This window comes from Dama dama, chromosome 22, assembly GCF_033118175.1.
Source record: "Dama dama isolate Ldn47 chromosome 22, ASM3311817v1, whole genome shotgun sequence".
NCBI classification, from domain to species: Eukaryota; Metazoa; Chordata; class Mammalia; order Artiodactyla; family Cervidae; genus Dama; species Dama dama.
The window spans coordinates 10,148,709-10,168,111 of record NC_083702.1 but is presented as its reverse complement, the minus strand read 5'-3'; the positions used below and the strand labels follow the sequence as shown (position 1 = coordinate 10,168,111).

At 51.8% G+C, this 19,403-nt stretch overlaps 1 protein-coding gene across 3 annotated transcripts in view; it reads right to left on the bottom strand.

The window, feature by feature from the left end:
• TMEM184B (transmembrane protein 184B) overlaps positions 1-14,280 on the bottom strand; it is a 50,900-nt gene extending 36,620 nt beyond the window's left edge. For 2 of the 3 annotated variants that reach the window (XM_061124564.1, XM_061124566.1), the window contains exon 1: positions 14,142-14,280. The gene's annotated coding sequence lies outside the window, so the exon portion shown is untranslated. The remainder of the gene's footprint in view (positions 1-14,141) is intronic. The other variant, XM_061124565.1, reaches the window with a different exon arrangement.
• Between the last annotated feature and the right edge of the window lie 5,123 nt (positions 14,281-19,403).

Genomic DNA, 19,403 nt, shown 5'->3' with positions numbered 1-19,403 from the left:
TCCCAATCAAACAGGGCGAGAGGTCTCCTGGTGCAGGGACACTGATTGAGGAACCTCTGGAGGGTGGTTTACTTTTTCTTGTCTTCCCCCCAATCAGTCTGCAAGCTTGTGGAGGTCAGAGGTCATGTCTTATGTGCAGCTCTGATCTCTAGCACCTACCTCAGGGCCTGGATGTGGTCAGCACTCAACAGGCTTTGGCTGGATAAGGGCGGGGGAAACCAAATGACTGTTTGGGCTCTGCAACTCCTTCCAACTCTAACACTCCACGACACCTCCCACCAGCCCTGTACCGACCCCCAGGAACAACACCTTCTCCTGTGCCACCCACTCCCAGATCTTTACCACCACCCCCTCCTCCCTGCCTTTGTAGCTGTTACCTTCTACGGACTATTACAGTCTGCACATGGCATGTCCTCCCTGGCCTTTCCCATTATTTACCACAACTGGGATTAAGGCTGTTCCCTTAACATCCTGTGAGTCGGGCACCATGAGGGCAGGGACTAAGTACCATGATGAAATGTACTTGCTGAACGATTGCTGTGGGGACATGGTGACGAGGACACTCAGCTGGGGTGCACCCAGAGCAGGACACTGTCAGGTGAGGGGCATCGTGCCGTGACTGACAGATGGCCTGTGGCACTCTACAGTTGACAAAGCACTCCTGGCAGCCGTGTGGAGTGGGTTTTATTGGAGTCGCAACATCCTGGCAGGGTAACAGGGTCTTCTGGGAGGGCCTCGGGGAGCAGCAAGCCACAAGGCTGGACAGAGCTCGCCTGGCAGGTGCAGAAAGCCAGGCTTCAGGGGCCTGGGGGAGCAGGGTCAGGCCAACCCAGCATGCAAGGGAGGAGTATGAATGTCCTGGTTTATGAATGTCCTCCACAGCTCCTATCAGCCACCAGAAGGGCTACGATCACAGGATCAGAGTACAGGGAGATGGGGGCATCTCAAGTAAAATTCAACCAGGTCCTGGCGAGGTTTGATGAACCACGCCACAGCTTAGCAAACAACTCAGAGTGATGCAAACACTCAGGGCCGCTAATAGAGCCCCACCCCGTCCTTCTCTGGGAAAGACATCTTCTGGCTGACTCCTGTTCTGAAGACACCCACCTTTTCCAGAAAAGCTACAGAGCTATGTATAGTTCCCAGACTCAGCCGCCTGCCTTGGAACTTAGGTATTTCAGAGACTCTCACCGTCTCACCAAGATTTTATTCTATCATTTCACTTCATGCTTGGGCGATACCTTGCCATTTCGTGTCCCCTACAGATTTTCTGTGTGGAAGGCTGAATAATGGCCTCCCAAAGATATTCACCTAAACTTGTGAATATTTTACCTTAAATGGCCAAAGGAACCTTGCAGGTGTGATTAAGGCTCTTGAGATGAAGAGATTATCCCAGATTATCTGAGTAGGCCAGACAGAATCACAAGGGTTCTTACAAGAGGGGAAAAGAGAGGCTTTGAAGTTGGAGGAAGGGCCCTGAGCCAAAGAATGCAAGTGGCCTCTAGAAGCTGGAAAAGGCAAGGAAACAGATTCTCCCCCGTCGAGCTTTCAGAAGGAATGGGGCCCTGCCAACGTCTTGACTTCAGCGCCATGAAATACATTTCAGACTTCTGACTGCAAAACCAGAAGATAATAAATTTGTCTTTTAAGTCACTAAGTTGCTGGCAGTTTGTGTCAGCCGCAGTGGAAACTAATACACCTAGTTTATAGATGAGGAGAACAGAGGTCTGGAGGGTAAGGTCATCTGCCCACAGAATCCTGGGAAAGGGCTCCTCACGCTGCCCGTGCCATCCTATCAGGCCCCCGGATTTTCAAGGGCTGTTAAAGAGCCGCGCGCTCTGGAGTCAGACGGCAGGACTTGACTTCAAGCCCCATCACTTACTCACTCTGTCTGTGGGCAAGTTACACCACCTCCCCCTGCTGCAGCTTCCTCAGCGGTACAATGGGGCTGCAGCCACACTTAGGTTCGAGAGAGTTATAGGGAATAAACAAGTTACTACACATATAGCACTGATGATAGGGTCAGGAGGGCATGGCATTATCTGTAACGATTCACTCCTGTTTCATAGGCATTCCCTTCTTTGGCCAGGGTGGGAGGGCACCCACCCAACAGTCTCTGAGACCGAGGCCAGTCTTGTCTCCGGTGGTCGGCTCTTTTTTAAACTTTCCAAGGTCATATTTTCATTCACCAGGTTCCGATCCAAAGCCTTTTGAGCTGCAGCCACGAAGTGCTTGCTCGGACGGTTGCTACACACCTATGAGCCAAGCTGGACTGGCAACACGCTCACCCACACATCTCTGGAATATTAACACAGCCCGGGAGGGATTTCAGTTCTTTTCTTTAAGATCCATGGAGAAACTTTCACCTTCGCAGAGTCACTAGGCAGCACTTGATTTGAGCACGGTTAATCTGAACTGGCCACTGCTCCCACTTCAGCCACCGGGGGGATGATGGGCCCTCCGGTCTCCGGGGGACTTCTGGGTGGCTGCCTTTTGGGGGAGGCTGACCCACATCAGAGCAGGTCAGCAGCCTTCAGCCTGGCCCTTCTCCAGCGGGGATTAGAGGGAAAGAGCAGCCAGGGGCTGGGCGGTTCTGCCTGGTTAGCCTCTGGAAAGAGGATCACATGCCCTCCCGAGGGGGCAGGGTCCTGTCTCTTGGTCCCACTCCCCTGGGATCAACACAGACAAGCCAAGGCCACGCCAGCGGCTCTCCATCTGTCCCTCTTCTCCTGGGGCCAAGTTCCCACGAATCTCTCAACAGGAAAGAAAAACCATCCAATTGTGTATCTATCCTTCACTTGGTGGTAGGGATTCGGGGGTGGGTAGGTGCAGAAATGAAAGAGAACAAAGTAATCCAAAATCCTTCAGCAAGAGCTTACTTAATTCAGCCTTGTAATTAAGTTTTGTTTTGTTTTGTTTTTCCAATACATACCAGGCCAAATTTTGACCCTTACAGTATTCTCCCAAACTGAGAACAGATGGGCCAGTGCTCAGCCTCTCTAACTAGACTCTGTGTCCCTCTAATGAAACCACCTTTTCAACCAGCTAAACCCAACCAGCCCTAAGCAAACAAGTCCCCTTTGGATAAGAAACCCTGAACCTCAATAGTCGCACTGGCCCGGAAGAACAAACTGTGGAAGCCAAGACCCCTGAACCTGCCCCGACCCCTGGGACTCCTCTGGCAAGAAGTCCAGCTCCAACCCTGCCTACCCAGTGAGAAACCCCAGCCTGAATGTCATTCGTGAAAACATGTATGTACCGAGAGGGCTGAGCCAGCATTCCACCCTGGGTGCACACCCCACAGGAATCCATCCACATGTGCCCCACAGATAAGAACATTTCATAGCAGCCCTGCTTAAAACACCCAAAACCTGGACACAAACCAAATGCCCATCCTCAGAGTGAATAAACAGGGATGGTGGATCCACAAACAGTGAGTGAAGGGCTCTAGCCCTCAGGGGTGAAAAATCCACACATAACTTACAGTCAGCCCTTTGCATCCACACCTGCAGATTCAACCAACCATGGATCAGGCAACACTGTGAGCGCGTTTATTGAAAAAAACAATCCATGGATAATTGGACCCACATAGTTCAAAGCCATGTTCAAGGACCAACTGTATATTGAAACAGCGTGGACTTCCATGCCGCAGTGAGCAAGGACTGCTCTACACAACCTGGGTGACTCTTCTGAAGAGTAGGCCAGATCCAGTCAATAGTAGTGAGGTATGAGTAGTGGTTCCCTCAGAGGTTTGTGACCCAGAGGAGCCCCCAGGGAGAGCTTGGGAATGTTCTGCAGCTTGAGCTGGACAGTGGTTTACACGGGTATTTACAGATGTAAAAATCATCGCACAGTACACCTACCTGTGTACTTTACCGTAGCAGGTTAATGAACATACACCTTCAAGCACCTTCTATGTGCCAAGTCCAAAGGGTATCTCAAGCAAGGCTCTAGCCCTTAAGGGCTCACAGTCCAGTAGGGAAGAAAATATTAATACACTCAAATAATAATGCAAGGTTGCCCGTGACCAGTGCGGCAGGTGATGAGAGTTGGCCAAGCCACTGCTGGCATCACTGCTGAGTCAGGGGAGGGGTGGAATAAACTGATCCAATGCAGAGTTTTGGAGGTGGCCAGACCTGTGTCCGATCCTACTTCTCACCGTGTGACCTGGACCCGACATTTGCTCTGCTTCTTCAGCCTGTGGGAGAACCACAGTGGCAAACACAGCATTTCCTGGGTCCTTGTGAGGGTCAGGGAAAGAATGCACACAGAGCACTGGGCCGTGAGATTTGTTATTCCTGCCACGAGGCTGGGCCCGCCCTGTGCCAGGCACCACGGTTCACAGATGTGAAACGGGCCCTGCCCGCCCCCCGGCTCCTGATCCCACCACGAAGAGGGCAGCCACCACTCACCCACTCAGCAAACATCTAACAAAACAGGAGCTGTGACGTGGACTTGGCCCTAAAGGAGCCGGCAGCCCAGTGGGGAATCAGACACCTAGGACACAATGTAAAAGGCTTAAGTGCCAGCGGAGGGGAAGAGATAAAGAAACGGGGGAGGTCAGAGGGCAGAGGGCAGTGGAAACCGAGCTGGGCCTTCAGAGGTAGATAGGATTTGGGCACGGAGACTGCCTGGGAGGGAGAGGCAGGCAGGCAGAGGGAATGGCGTGAGCAACAGCACAGTGGTGGGGAGGCGAGGAGGCACGCGGAGGAAAGGGCCCAGTCAAGTGCTCAACCAGGGAGGGGCCCAGTAAGCAGGGCCTGGGGCAGGGACTTCATTCATGTGTCAGAGGGGGAGCCCCTGAAGGTTTCAGGGGTCAGAAAATAAACAGAGCAGGGATTGAAATACCAAGCTAGACAACAGTGGGGCTTCAGAGGGACCAGACGGAGGGGGTCCATTTCTCCAGGGCTGGGGCAAGGGGCCAGACTTCCCAAGAAACACCCAAACTTTCACATCTGGCCCCCTTTGTGAGACCCAAGCTTGCATTCTTGATTAACTGATGGTCAGGGGGTCCCTGGGACAGCAAGGAGAACAAACCAGTCAATCCTAAAGGAAATCAACCCTGAATATTCACTGGGAAGGTGATGCTGAAGCTGAAGTTCCAATACTTTAGCCACCTGTTGCAAAGAGCCAACTCATTGGAAAAGACCCTGATTCTGGGAAAAATTGAGGGCAGGAGGAAAAAGGGGGGACAGAGGAGGAGATGGTTGAATGGCATCACCAATTCAATGGACATGAGTCTGAACAAACTCCAGGAGATAGTGAAGGACAAGGAAGCCTGGCGTGCTGCAGTCCATGAGGTTGCAAAGAGTTGGACATGACTATAACAACTACAGGGGCCTGAGTGAGGATGCTGCTCCTTGACAGGGTAGCCTTGGCCTTCCTGCAATGGACAAGAGGTGAGAATACCTTTCCTGTGCTTCTTGTTTATTTAATTGTACTCATTTTAAGTTTTTGGAAAAGTCACATAGTCACATGAATCAGCACTTAAAAGGTATGAGGGGTCTCCAGTGAACAGCTTCCGGGCACCACCCCAACCCCAGAGGCACCCCAGTCAGCAACTTCGTGTGAACCCCCAGAGACCCTGAGCACACACAGAAGCAAATGCACTTCCTACTTCCCTTCACTTTCACACAGATGGAGGCACAGCAGACACACATGTCCTGCACCTGCCTCATTCACAGAAATCTATTTGGTGATTGCTCTGTATCCGTGGATGGCCAGGAGCCTCCATCTTACTTTTCATGGCTGCACAGTGGTCCATAGTTTAGATGGACCATAATTTGTTCCTGGCCCTCTGCGGATGGACTTTCAGGTTGCTTCCAACCTCATGCTATTAAAAAAGAGGCAGCCGTGACTAACTGCACAGTCACTTTGTACATGTGGCATTTCCTCTGTAGGGTAAATTCCTAGAAGTGCAACTGCCGGGTGAGAGCCTCAAGCATCTGTAATTTTTAAAATGTTGCTGGAGACGCAGGATACATTTTAATCGCTCATCCAATAAAGAAGCCTAATTATTGAGGAAAATACTGACAACACCCACGGACATCCAGATGAAGAAAGTCCCATTTTCAGCAGATGGAGAGCACTGGGTCAGGAGGTGGCTCTAGACCCAGAGCAGCCCTGGCTCGCCAGTGCCCTGGTCCACAAACTCGCATTCTTCACCTCACCTGTGAAGGGCCGGACCTGCTCAACCCCTTGGCCCTTCCTGGCACAGACAAGCTCTGGTTCCAGGGCCAGCAGGAGTGTGGACGAAGACTGGCGTCACCACGACACCCGGCTTTAATTGGTCTCTCTGGGCAAAGGTGCCAGGGGAGGGGCGGGCAGACCACGAAGAAGGCCTGGTGGGGAGGGGTGGGAGTGCAGAGCCCGAGAAGGTGGGGTGCTTTCTGTCTGGCCATCCTGATCCAGTGACACGCACCTGCATGAGCTGGAGGGACACCGCAGCCCTGCATGACACATTCAGGCTCCATTCCATTCACTGCTGTGTCCATCAGACCTGTTATGTAACAGCCACAGCCACCCAACCCTCACTCATCAAGCGGCGGCTGGCAGAGGATGGAGGCGGGCCTCTGGATGCCTCGCGACTTCCCTGTGAGATAGGACAGCTGGGTAAATGCAGCGGGCAGGGTGGGGCTTCCTCCCACCCCCACAAGTCCGGCTCAACGACCCAGAACTGCAAATGGAAGAAGTGGTCTTCTGCCCCAGCCGAGTGGGAGGCACCTCTTGTCAAACCAAAGGTAGCATTTGAGAGGCAGAAGGCTTGCCAGCCTTCCCTGTTCCCAGCCCATGCTCTGCTCCAGCAGACTGGATGGCCAGGGCCTCCTGTAAATCAAATCATACTCAGATGCACTGAGGTTATGGCTGTTAACACTTTTCTAACCACTGCCCCATGCACCAACCTTTCTTTGTAAAGCAAACACGTACTGCCTTGCCAAGTCCAGACTTTCATACCTACTATTTGTTTAAAACCCACCGACCAACTCATGGGGAGACACACTTCTCTTCCTGGAAGCGAGGCCTTGATACCTACTGTTCCAGACAAGCTCACTCCCTCCGCTCCTCCACTCACCGGCCTGGGCCTGTGCTCCGGGTGGCCCCCCTACCTGCAAAGCCTTCTTCAGCTTCTCCACCTGCCCACTACCACTGTCCACCAGAGCCCCAGCTCAGCTGCCCTTCTCCCGGGGAGTCTCAGCTCCTCAGCCCACCGGCAGGCAGAACAGAAGGCTGCCTCCTGGGGCCCCCACAGCTTCAACCAGATCCTCTACTAACAAGCTTTCCAAGTCTGAGAAGCACTTCCACCTGCCAGGCTTCCCAGTGGGACTGCAGGCTCTCTGGGGGCCGTGGCTACGCTGGAGGGGCCACTCAGAGCAATGAGGGCACAGGATTTGAAATTGAAAACGTGGGTGCTTCCTTCCACAGTTTCTTAGGCAAATTCACCCTTCTGAGCGTCAGTCTATCTGTCTACAAAATGGGCGCAAAATTTCCAAGATGCCAGGACCTTTGGGAGGATTAAATGAAATGTTATTTGTGAAAAGTCATTTGCAAACTGCAAAGCCTTACACCAATCCCAGTGAGGATTAGGAATATTAGTACTAATTAATATAAGAACAATGATTAATATTCATTTCTTCACACACATCCCTTTACCAACACCTATCATTGTGCCTGCAGGCACCCAAAATGAATGCTCGTGGGATCTCAGGTTCTCTGTTCATTCTAGATGGAAATAAAATACACAACTGCTAGAAACATAGAGACCAAGAGCCTCTGCCAGCAGCTACAGCAGCCGCCACCATGGGGTTAGTTATTTTCGCCTGGAGCTTTCCTGTAAGTGATGACCCAGAGGGCTTTGGTGAATAGCCCTGCCCAGCAGGATGGAGGTGCCCAGCCACCTGCCAGCAGGACAGGGCCTCCCTAGGTGCAGGCTGCCCAGAGGGGCTGCAGCAGGGGAAAAATAAAGGTACCAAACTCCACACACATTTCGCTCAGGATGCGGAGGCCGTTGGATCTGAAAATCCCTTTCACGGTGACAGATGCAGTAACTTCTACAGGTCTCACGCCACCCCCTGCCTTGAGGTGAGGGTGGGGGACAGCCGTCCTGAGACCACCCTTGGCTAGAGGGTGGCCCACAGATCTGTGGCCCACAGATCATGGCTCCCCAACCAGGAGACTGAAGTCTTCCGGAAGGTTGCCAAGCAGACTTCAGGTTGGAAAAGAAGACATACACACACACCCCTTCTCCAGCCATCTTCAAGAGACGATGAAGATGGGTTCTCCCTCCAAAACAGAAACCAGGCCCCTCCTCTGGGAGGTGGGAGGAGGTTCAAGGTTTTCTAACCTAGGACCTCTTCTGGGCCCTGTGGCAGCCAGCAGATGATGAGCAGCCCCACTGGAGGGCAAGTGACTGAACCAAGGTCATCACCAGTTCTCTGACTCTGGGGAGTGTTCCGCCTGCTCCCCACACCGTAGGGCCATCCGGCAAACAGGGTGGAGACCTCTTCTTTCCCACAGAAACCTTGAAACAAAGCACTACAAGGCACTGTTTTAGCCCCTCTCCGATTCTCTCACATCGATGGCTAACTTTTTCATGGCGTGGGTAAAGGCCTGTGACCCGATGTGATATCAACAATGAGATAACGCAGGATTATGCCTAGGAGGATTATGCCACTTTTCAACAGTGACTATTTCTTGGTTATTGGAAATCCAGGGTGAGTTTCATTCTTACCCTCCACACTCTTGCTCCAAATTTACTATAACCAACAAGTACTATTTTAAAAAGTAGAGATGCCTATTGTTTTCCATAGGCTGAAACATTGCAAGCTTTCCGTGAAATGCTCATTTCATCTTGTGTGATTTTTTAAAAATACAGTAAAGCTGGAAGTGACGCAGGTTAGGCACAAAGGCTTTCTGGGTGGGATCTTCCCTCTCTGGTTTCCGCTCCAGAAGAGAAGGAAAAGGAGGGGACTGTGGGGCTTCCTGCCTCCCAGCCCAGGCCTGAGCCTACAGGCCATCAGATAGAGCCTGCCCTTGGGCAGACCCAAGGCTGTTTAATGTACCTGTCGGCTCCTGATACAAGCTCAGTCCTAATAAACAATGTTGGTCTGACCTGTCACTTCTCAAGAATAATTCTAGCTTTATCCTGAGTGGCAATGATATTAAGCCATCCAAGTGTTGGCTTGTTTGGTCAAAAACTATTTCAGCACCTACTCTGTGCAAGGCATCATGCCAGACACTGAGCCACCATTAACCCCAGACTGGAAAATCGACCAACTAGACAGAGGCAGGCCCCATGTCACGCTTCTAAGTTCGCCCAAGCATAGGGTTTCAGATGCACCAAACAGGAATGTGAACAAGTGCTGCCTAATTCCAGTGCTGCCCCTCCCAGGACCTGGGCAAAGCGGGGGCCAAGCCTGAGTCCCTGATGACAACCCAGGAGCTTAACTGCACTGAATTAAGGTATCTGAACTGCAGGCCACTCAGCAGAGGTAGACAAGACGGGGAGGGAACATGAGATAACCCGAAACTTGGGGACCATCCAAATCTTCTCTCCTGGGCCTCTCACACTGTACTTCTTCCCCTTCCTGTCCTCTTCGAGCCAAGGTCACATTCAATCAACATTAACTAAGGGCCTACTATGTGCTGAGCCCTGATGCCAAATAGTTTTGTGGACAAAGAAAACTCAGACCTTTGCTCTGCATGTGCTATCCCTCTGCCTGGAACCTGCTTCCATACATACCCGGTGACAGTTTACATGTCACCTGGTCAGAGAAGTGCCCGCCCAGGCAGGAATGCCCAGTGTTCCCTCAGGGCACCCATCACACCTGCAACGGTTCTCTCCCCAGACAGATACTCGGCTCCCTGCACTGACACACAACTGAACAGCTTGGAAGGGAATAATAAAAGCCACTGTTTACTGAGCACATACTCCGGGCCGAGGGCTGTGCGGAGCTCCACGCAGACATCAGAACATCACCGTCGTATGACGGCTGCACTATTACTACTGCCCTTTCACAGATGAAGGAAATTGCATCATCTCCCCCTATTTTTAAAGAATGGGAATTAGAACCCAGTCAGCAACTTGTCCAAGGCCACGCAGCTAATGAGAGTGAAGACTGAACCTCAGCTCTTAATTCACTCTCCAGAAGGCTCGGCTGACCTCCCTCTCTCCCTGGAACCCAAAGGGGTGCTTCTTGGCCCTGTGCTCCCAGTGACCATTTCTGTCCTCTTTCTGAATCCTCAGCCTCCTCTCCTAAGGCACTCCATTCAAAAGTCATCCCTGACTCCTCCCCCCACGACCTACACCCATGGGTTCCCATAGCTGACGTGGACCCCCTCTGCTGGGCTTCAGCGGACGTCCTGTGCAAAGACCCCTAGTCTTTCAGCCCTGCAGGGCAGGACAAGCTGGGGCACTCAGCTGGCTACTCAACACCCAGCAAAGCAGGTGGCTAGGGCGGGCATACCCTCTGTGAACCCACAAGTGAGATCGGGCGGTTAAGCCCAGCTCTCTGTGCCCACTTCCCCCTATGTCCCTAACCCCACTCATGCCTGTATTTATAGCACTCATGAGCATGGGGGCCTGGAGGATACAAGATGGCGAAGGGGGCTGCCCATTCAGTTCAGATCCACAGGGTGAGAAGTCAGGGAGGAACTGCCAGGCCCAGAAGAGCCAGGAAGAACTGAAGTTCCAGCTCAGAGAAGTTCCACCCCCACCACCAGCCACAGAGCCCAGGCCAGAACCACCATGACAGCAGTGGGCTCCAGAAGCCTGTCCTGCGTCACACAGGGCTGTCAAGACCAGAAGCTGCTGGAAGAACAGAAGGGAAAGGCTACAGGGACCAAAAGGATGCCACTGACCTGAGGGAAAGTAAAAGGAAGAAAAGCCCAGTGTCCTTGGAGTTACCTGCAGGAAGGAAGGAAGGGGGAGACACGCCAACATACTGCACTGATATTCGAAGCTGAGGATGTCGCTTGCTTTTTGAAACCTTCAGGACTCCCTACTGGCGACTCTGGGGTCAAGTCTGAACTCCTTAGAAGAGCCTTCAAAGGTTTTCAGGCCCCGGGCCCTTGCAGCCATGTCTGGGAGGTGAGGTATTTCAGGCCTTTGCACCTCTTCCCGGGGGCTCCCTCTGCCTGCAAGGCCCTATCCCTCTCCTTGGGCAGAGCATCCCCGTCCTTCCAGACCTGGCCAGGGTTAGTGGGAAACAGCATGGACTCCAAGGTCAGCTTCCCAACCAGTGCAGCTTTACCCTCCTAGGCTGCCTCCTCTGAAAAACGTGGAGAAAACTGTCCCGACCTCACTGGGTGGTGGGGGATGAAACGCAGTAATTCACCAAAGCGCTTAGAACTGTGCCTGGCACACAGTAAGTGCTTAATAAACGAGCTGTTGTTCCTATTGTCCTCTGGCCCCGCTAGGGCCCTCTGTTTTCACCACAAGCAGAGCACTGTCTGTCACATATCTGTTACCCGGTGGACAGGCTCAGCCAACCACTGCCTTGTAGGAGACACAACCCATGACTCAGCACAATGCTGGGCACACAGTAGGTCTTCAACAAGAGCTCACCCCTTGTGAGGGTCCAACTGGACCCAACTGGACCCAACTGGACCCAACTGGAGGGCAGACTCCCCCCAGAGCTCTTCCAGGGCCCAGCTGCTGGCCTTCCACAGCTCACACACCAAATCCCCAGTCTCCAGGCCCAGCAGAGTGAGAAGGGCATTCACAGTTACTTGGTTTCAAAACAATAAAGGGCTGTCCTCTGCCTTCCCAGGCTGCTTCCACTCCAGGGAATTCACAGGGAGAAATGAGCACAGCAGGGACTGGAAATAGCACGGAGCCCCTCTCGGGGAAGAGAGCACGGCTGGCCCGCCAGGAGCCAGGAGCAAAACCTCAAAGGCAGAGGAGAAAACAGCCTCCAGACTGAAGCCTGAGCTCCGCAGAACTCGGCCAACTCCAGCGAACTAGGACAAGATCACTTGCACCCATTTCGCCTAGAAGCTCTTTCTCCCACCCTCTTGGTGACCTTTAGATGGGGTTCCTGGTATAACCCACTACCACGTGGGAGCAACTGACAACACATCCCCCCAAGGCCGCACAAAGGAACCAGGTTGCCTGGGGTTCCTGGAGGAAGCTAACGACACCTTCTCCACGCTCACTAGTTATCAGGGCCTCGTGTCTGGACTGAGGTCACTATCTACGTCCATCTCCCAGCAGACCTGAAGCCCTCAGAGGCCAGGCACCAGGTCCCATTCATCTTTAAACCCCTGTGCCCCTAGCATAGTGTCTGGCACGTAGTAGATGCTCAGTAAGCTGTGCATGCTCAGCTGCTAAGTCCTGTCCGACTCTTTGTGACCCTATGGACTGTAGCCCACCAGGCTCCTCCATCCATGGGATTTTCCCAAGCAAGAATACTGGAGCGGGTTGCCATTTCATACTCCAGGGGATCTTCCTGACCCAGAGATCAAACCCGCATCTCCTGTATTAGCAGGCGGATTCTTTACCACTGAGCCACCTAGGAAGTCCTGCTGGGTAAGTTACAAGGCAGCAAAACCTGGCAGCAAGAGACAGGTGCTGGTTCATGGACCACTCCATCCGGGCCTCCCACATACATGGACAAGGAGTCACGTGCTCCCTCTGGGTCCCACTTTCCACATTTGTAAAGAGGGATAACAAACCGTTCTGTATTCACACAGCCTCAGAGAGAACTAACTGGGGAAACACACATGGAAAGAACCATAGCATCAGAGGAATGCTAGTTACCCTTCCATTTCAGCTCAGCTCTCTCTGCACCTTCCCACCTCATGTTGGAGCCTTTTCTGCTGGCTATGTGCTCCCTCCCCCAGCACTGAAACTACTCTGCATTGCCTCTATTGTTTTATGTCTTTCACATCATTGTGACTACTTGGTTTTAAGTTGGACTCCCCCACTGAGAGAGGTCCTGAATCCCAGAGGCACCATGTGTTCGTGTTCAAAGCCTGATAAAATGGGCACACAGGCCTGACCGCAGGGCCCCTCCCACCCACAGTCCAAGCTCTGATACACACACACACACACAGTACCCTCCAGCACACCGAAAAGGAAGGGATAGGAAGGGATGCTGCAAACGTAACCTGTGAAGGAGTCACACCTCTGAGACCTGTGCCTCCTCAGCAGGTGTGTGAGCTTGTTTGCCTGCCTGCCTCCGCGGCACAAGGGCCTCCAGGGCACTGATTGCTGCTTCTTTCCTTACATAAAGCACCGGGCAGTCAGGTAAATAGTACATGGCCTTTGCCTCACTCGCAGGTATCAGACGTGCAAACACCTGCTTAGTCCCACAGTGCCCTGGATGTTTGTGTGTGTGTGTGTGTGTGTGTGTAACGCCTGGCCTTACACAACTCCAGAGGGCATATATAAGTTGGGAACTGATACTCATGCCCACCTCTCAACCCTATCCTCTAGTCATGGCCTGGAGTCCATCAGCACTGGACCCCATCAGCGTGTCCAGGGAGAAAACCGACGGGAGGCATGCACACACCCTAAACCAGTCTCGGGGGGTCCCTTCCCCAGAAAACATCCTTGGAGCCCCAAGTCCCTGCCGGTGCCCCTCCAGACTGCAGACCTGTATGCAAGCCGTGTACACCTTCATGCACGCATCCCCGGGAGGCCTTGCCAGGCCAGCCACCATCCCAGATCACAGCTCGCCCCCCCCCACCCCCCGCACAGGAGCTCCCCCACTCACTCGGTCGTGCCAGGCGCCAGCACACCCACCAGGCGCACACAATCCCACTTGCAAAGGGCCTGTCCAGCCAGCCTCCCCTATTCCCCCAGCCACCCCCACGGACAGGTCCGATTACACTCCAGGCGCGGGCCCCGCCACGTTGGCGAGGAGGGGGCCAGGGCACACCCACGGGCGGCCCCGCGACCTCGCAGGGCGGGGAGAAGGCGCAGGGCTAGGCCGGCGGGGCCGCAGACGCCCCCTCCCTCCGCTGCCAAGACAGCCGCCTCCGTCCCCTTTCCCGCCTGAGGACCTGCGGCCAAAGCGACCCGCGGGGACGACCCCCCCAAGCGGGCCCCTCCAGATCGGAGCAGCCCCTCGGTCCCCGAGAACCCTCGGCTACCTCCCCCCGCCTCGGGGCCTCCAGCGCAGGGCCGGTGGGCAGGGTACCTCAGGAGCCCATGGCGGCGGCGTGTGCGGGAGACGCGCAGCAGCCGGACTGGGAGAGCGAGGCAGGCGGACAGCACCGCGGCCCCGAAGTCTCGCCGCTGGCCGGCGCGTCCCTGGCCCAGCCGAGTGCCGCCGCGGCGCGCCTGCGCACTGAGCGCGCCGCCGGGGAGGGCGGGGCGGCGAACTCGAGGCTGAGATCACCCGCCCGGCCTTAAAGGGGCCGCGGCCCCAAACCCCTGGTGGTGGGAGCGATCTCCGCTCTCCAGCCTCTAGCAAACCTCCACCGACTCCATCCGAACCCCACCAACCCCGCCCACTACTGAGCTTCTTGGGGTGCAGGGACAGAGTAGTGGGCTCCAAGCTCTGTCCTGGCACTCTAAGGCTTTATGGAACTTCACTTCTTTTAACCCTAACTCCCTCCATTTGGGCCTGTTTGAAAATGAAACAGTAACGGGTTTTTAATCGAGTGAAGGATGCAGGTGTTTGTGGAATGAATGTCTACTGAAGTGCTGTGTGCAATCGAAATGAAATTGCAAAGGAGAGGAAGAGGTTTTTCTTCCCACTCCACTTAGCAGCGCTTCTATCTTGCCCCACCTTGCTCTAGGTAGCCTAACTAGCAAATTCTTCAGATATCATTCAAACCGCCCACCTCATTTCTATGTGCCAGGTCCACACCAAACAGCCGTTTAACTGAAAAACAGAAAATCCAATCAAGTTTTGGCTTTGGTGTGTTCAAGATCCCCACAGTTATTTCTATCCTCAGCCCTGACTCCTCCCCTGAACTGTGTACTCAACACCTCATCCTTGAGGTCCAATAGGAGCTCAAAGTCAACAGGCCCACAACAGAACCATCTCCTCTCAAACTGCAGAGACCTGGACTCTCATAGCCTACCCACAACAGCAGTTAACAGCTCCACCCTTCCAACACCAGCCCAGAACTCCTGGAGTTACCCTAGGATCCTTCCTCTCACCTCCTTACCCACTAGATCAGGAAATTATGTTGGCTTCGTGCTAAGTCACTTCTGTCGTGTCAACTATTTGCGACCCCATGGACTGTAGCCCACCAGGTTCCTCTGTACGTGAGAGTCTCCAGGCAAGAATACTGGAATGTGTTGCCATGCCCTCCTCCAGAGGATCTTCCCCACTCAGGGACTGAACCTGCGTCTCTTACGTCTCCTGCATTGGCAGCTGAATTCTTTACCACTGGCACCAACTAGACTCCGACCTCTTCCACCCCATCTCCATTGCTACCAACCACTTTGCTTATTTTCTGTCCAGAATTATTGCAATATTCTTGTTAGGGAATGAATGTTTGTATCCCCCCCAGATTCATATGCTGAAATCCTAACCCCCAAATGTGATGGTGTTAGGAGTTGGGGATGGAAGGTAATTAGCTCATCTAGGTGGAGCAGAGCAACTTTTGGAGCAAACTTAAATAGGATTTAAAAAGAGACCCCAGAGAACTCTGTAGCCTGCTTTCTGCCTCCTGAGAATACAGAAAGAAGTTGGCAGTCTATAACCCAAAAAAGGGCCTTCAGCAGAACTTTTCATGCTGGAAGGCAGCCCGATCTTGAACTTCCAGATTCCAGAACTATGAGAAGTAAGTGTCTCTCGTTGATAAGCCACTCAGTCTACAGTAATCTGTTATAGCAACCCAAGCTGACCAGTTGAATGGTTCTATGAAGACCTACAAGACCTTCTAGAAATAACTCCCAAAAAAGATGTCCTTTTCATTATAGGGGATTGGAATGCAAAAGTAGGAAGTCAAGAGATACCTGGAGTAACAGGCAGATTTGGCCTTGGAGTACAAAATGAAGCAGGGCAAAGGCTAACAGAGTTTTGCCAAGAGAACGCACTGGTCATAGCAAACACCCTCTTCCAACAACACAAGAGAAGACTCTACACATGGACATCACCAGATGGTCAACACTGAAATCAGATTGATTATATTCTTTGCAGCCAAAGATGGAGAAGCTCTCTACAGTCAGCAAAAACAAGACTGGGAGCTGACTGTGGCTCAGATCATGAACTCCTGATTGCCAAACTCAGACTTAAATTGAAGAAAGTAGGGAAAGCCACTAGACCATCCAGGTATGACCTAAATCATATCCCTTACAATTATGCAGTGGGAGTGACAAATAGAATCAAGAGATGAGATCTGATAGAGTGCCTAAAGAACTATGGACATGACTATGGTATGTGATATTGTACAGGAGGCAGTGATCAAGACCATCCCCAAGAAAAAGAAATACAAAAAGGCAAAACGGTTGTCTGAGGAGGCCTTACAAATAGCTGAGAAAATAAGAGAAGCTAAAGACAAAGGAGAAAAGGAAAGATATACCCATTTGTATGCAGAGCCAAAGCCTTTGACTGTCTGAATCACAACAAACTGGAAAATTCTTAAAGAGTTGGGAATACCAGACCACCTTACCTGCCTCCTGAGAAATCTATTTGCAGGTCAAGAAGCAACAGTTAGAACTGGACATGGAACAACAGACTGGTTCCAAATTGGGAAAGGAGTATGTCAAGGCTGCATATTGTCACCCTGCTTATTTAACTTATATGCAGAGTACATCATGAGAAATGCCGGGCTGGATGAAGCACAAGCTGGAATCAAGATAGCCGGGAGAAATATCAATAACCTCAGATACACAGATGACACCACCCTTAATGGCAGAAATCGAAGAAGAACTAAAGAGCTAAAGAGCCTCTTGATGGAAGTGAAAGAGGTCAAAAAGTTGGCTTAAAACTCAACATTCAGAAAACTAAGATCATGACATCCAGTCCCATCACTCATGGAAAATAGGTGGGGAAACAATGGAAACAGTGGCAGACTTTATTTTGAGGGGCTCTAAAATCACTGCAGATGATGACTGCAGCCATGAAATTAAAAGACACTTGCTGCTTGGAAGAAACGCTATGACCAACCTAGACAGCATATTAAAAAGCAGAGACATTACTTTGCCAACAAAGGTCCATGTAGTCAAAGCTATGGTTTCTCCAGTAGTCTTTACCAGTTGAGCCACAAGGGAAGCCCATGGATGTGAGTGTTGGACCATAAAGAAAGCTGAGCGCCAAAGAATTGATGCTTTTGAACTGCGGTGTTGAGAAGATTCTTGAGAGTCCCTTGGACTGCAAGGAAATCAAACCAGTCCATCCTAAAGGAAATCAATCGTGAATATTCATTGGAAGGACTGATGTTGAAGCTGAAATTACAATACGTTGGCCACCTAATGTGAAGAACTGACTCATTGAAAAAGACCCCGATGCTGGGAAAGATTGAAGGCAGGAGAAGGGAACGACAGAGGATGAGATGGTTGGATGGCATCACTGACTCGATGGACATGAGTTTGACCAAACTCAGAGAGTTGGTAATGGACAGGGAAGCCTGGCGTGCTGCAATTCATGGGGTCACAAAGAGTCAGACATGACTGAGCAGCTGAACTGAACCGAAGCTGGCCAGGATGATTGTGATATTTCCCTAATCTGTTTCCCTTTTTCCAGGCTTTCCTGGTGCCTCAGTCTACTTCAGTGCAGGAGCCAGAGGATTCTTTTATTTATTCTTTAAGGTTTGGTTGTTTTTTTTTATTTTTGACATGGACCATTTTAAAGTCTTTATTGAATTTGTTAACAATATTGTTTCTGTTGTATGGCCATGAGTCATGTGGGAGACTAGCTCCCCATCCAGGGATCAAGCCTACCTCCTGCATTGGAAGGGGAAGTCCTAACCCTTGGACCACCAGGGAAGTCCCCAGAGGGATTCTTTTAAAATTTAACTCAGAACATAGCACTTGTTTGCTCAAAGCCTTCCACTGGCTGCCCAGTTCACTCTGAGTAAAAGCCAAAGAATTTACAGATCCCTGCTGAGTCTTCCCTTGCTTCATCTAACATTCCACCCACCCAGCCATGTCTGACCTCATCTCCTGTTTCTTTCCCTCCATGCTGACCCCTTGCTGTTCCTAGAACAAATGAAGCCTTGGCCTCAGATCCTTTGCACTGGCTGTTCCCCCCTGCTGGGACTGCTGTTCCCTCAGATACCTATTGCCATTCCCCAGTGGCTCAACAGTAAAGAATCCGCCTGCAATGCAGAAGATGTGCCAGGTTTGATTCCTGGGTCAGAAAGATGCCCTGGAGAAGGAAATGGCAACCCACTCTGGTGTTCTTGGCTGGAGAATCCCATGGACAGAGGAGCCTGGCGGGTTATAGTCCATGGGGTTGCAAAAGAGTCAGACACAACTTAGTGACTGAACACACACACAGATACCCGAATGCCCCCTCCTTCACTTCCTTCTAGGGTTTACTGACACATTCCCCACTCAGGAAGCCTGCCTTGACCACACTAGTGAAATTGCCAAACTCCTTACCTGCAAGTCCTTATTCCCCCTTTCCAGGCTCCAGTTTTCCCCACATCACTTAATTTCTATCATAACATAGTTCGCCTATTTTACTGTTTGTCTTCAACCCATAAGACATAAACTCTAGAAGAACAAAGATTTTGTCCTTGTTGTTTCCTGATATAATCCCAGTACTTAGTACAAGGGCTGGTATAGACAACATGCTCAAAGAGTACTTGTAACATGAACAAAGATCATCTAGAGAAAGTCTTCTAGGCAAATTCCTTCCCAGCCCCCAGGTAGGAAGTTGCTCAGGGCTTTCCCAGCACACAAACAACATTTATCTTCAGTTGCATCATCTTCACTTGTTCTTGACTTCCTGATTCTCTCTCCCTACACGTGAACCCCTCCAGGGGTCTCAGATATCACCATATCTTATGCTTAGCATAGAAACCTAGAAAACAGACACATCTGGCATCAGACCAAACCACACCCTTATTCAAGTTCTTAGTCCCTGTTCACCAAGGGCAATCTTTGAGTTTCAATTTACAGAGGCCTCAGGCTGGCAGGAGCAGAGGCAGGTGGTGAGTATTTTTAGGTTTGGGTTGTTCAGAAAGGGGCTCACACACAGAAAGTCACCTGGCCTGAGTGACATGGCAGGTTGGCAGCAGGTGGCCCTGGGAGCCCTCATTGTTTCCTCCTTGTCTTTCCTCATCCTCTCCCCAGGCTGTCTAATTTAGAAGATAAATGTTTCTCTGCTCTGTCACCTCCTCAGTCCTTGCAAAGTCTCAGTCACCCTGGCTCAAAGATGTCACTCACATCAATCCCCTCTACCTTTCATGCCCAAGGCCACTGTCCTGGTTCAGGTCCCCTTGGTGTGTGTTAGTCACTCAGTCATGTCTGACTCTTTGTGACCCCCAGGACTGTA